The sequence below is a fragment of the Crocuta crocuta genome, unplaced genomic scaffold (assembly GCF_008692635.1).
Source record: "Crocuta crocuta isolate KB4526 unplaced genomic scaffold, BGI_CrCroc_1.0 scaffold440, whole genome shotgun sequence".
Taxonomy (NCBI): domain Eukaryota; kingdom Metazoa; phylum Chordata; class Mammalia; order Carnivora; family Hyaenidae; genus Crocuta; species Crocuta crocuta.
Genome location: NW_027527457.1, coordinates 20,408 through 22,052, shown reverse-complemented (window position 1 = coordinate 22,052; position 1,645 = coordinate 20,408). Strand labels below are relative to the sequence as shown.

At 48.8% G+C, this 1,645-nt stretch overlaps 1 protein-coding gene across 1 annotated transcript in view; it reads right to left on the bottom strand.

The window, feature by feature from the left end:
• Positions 1 to 1,645, bottom strand: part of FOXO4 (forkhead box O4) — a 5,320-nt gene that overhangs the window by 2,883 nt on the left and 792 nt on the right. The gene's annotated exons all lie outside the window — the stretch shown is intronic.

The following is a 1,645-nucleotide window of genomic DNA, read 5'->3' as shown; positions in this document are numbered from 1 at the left end:
CTTTGCCGCCCCCCCCCCCCCCCCCACTCATTCTTTCCTCCTTTCCCCTACTTCTCCTCAGGAATTTGTGCCTAAGATCTCCAACCTTAGGGGCATTTGACCTCCCACATGGAGCTTTTCTTCAGTGTTTAGAAACTCAGGAGGAGCCCGGAAGGGCTTGGAGTAAAAACTAGAGGTTGAGGCTATGGACAGTCAGAAACACATGAAGTGATTTCTCACTGGTTCTCCAGATAAGGAGACCCTCTGCCTGGGAAAAGATACTTAAGTAGCTTCTTGTTCCAGGGCTCTTTAGGCAAAGAACTCCTTGTTTTCCTTGGGACCCTTCGGTAATGGCATTCCAACCACACTGGCTGCGTTGGTACTCCTGGTTCTTTCGAGGAATCCCACTTGTCCACCTAGACAGTAACCGTCCATCCTTAGTAACTGAGAACCACCGTGACTTCTGGCACTGTGACTCCCTCCTCCCCTTCCATCCTTTAACTCTGAGTCTGCTGAGAAAGCCCGTTCCTTTCTCTACACTCATTACTCACGAGGCCCATTCTTCTATCCACTCTCCTTTAGGCCTCACAACTAGTACGTGGTACAACCGCCTACCTGGAGAGGTCAGCTCCTTATAATTCTTACCTGCTGGAAGGGTGGGTGACTGCTAATTGTTCCCCAAGCCACCTAAACAAACCTTTCTTGTTCTAATGAGTGCCAGCCCCCAGTAGGGTGGGAGTGATCTTGGCACATCTCTGGAGAAGCCAGTTCAGGCTGCGAGGCTTACCCCTTGGAGTGGGGTGCGGGTGGGGGATGAGAGCCTTGGAGGCCCAGCGCTCAGCCTGATTTGGCTCTGCCATCATCCCAATGAAGGGAATTTGGCAGCATGGGCTAGCAGAAAGAGTATATGATTTATAGTTAGACCTGAGTTCAAGTCCCCGCTCTAATGAGATGAAGGCAAGCTTCCTGACCTTTTCATACCTTAGTTTCCCAGTATGTAAAACGCTGAATCTCAAGAATTGCTGGGAAGATTAATAAAACAAAACATCTCAAAACTACTTTGTAAACTAAAAAGCCGCAAATAAGCGTAAATTATAAGGAGGAACTACACTCCCACAGCATAACTAACAACTCACATTATTTCTTCTACCCTGGAAAATGAACCTAAGGGAAAAGAAAAAACAGCTGTGTAGGCTGGGTCCAAGGAGGGGAGCTCTTTATGAGCTGAGACTGTGGCGTGGCAGTCTACCCAGAAATAGTGCCAAGGGTCTCAGTCAGCTGTCCTGTTTTCTGGCCTACCCAGCTCCTAGGAAGACTGCAGATCTGATCCCTCCCTCCATCTCCTGCACCTAGGGGAGGACCCACTCACTACTCATTCAACCCTCTGTGCTTTCTGGTACGCAGATCTCACCACCTATGCGGGTGCAGGATGTCAAGGGGCTGAAGCTCCCCATTTCATAATTGGAGCCCCACATTTCTCAGGACAAGTTTCCAGCACAGCTAGTGAAATCTTTCCTCACGGCTTCTTCATGGAAGGCCGAGGGAGCTCTCAACCTTGTACTCTAAAGTCAGAACCCTTTCTCTTTCTTTTTTTCATACCTAATATTCCTCAACAGTAAATGAAAACTCTCCCCCCTCTCAGACTTAGATAGCCCCTTACTAGGGA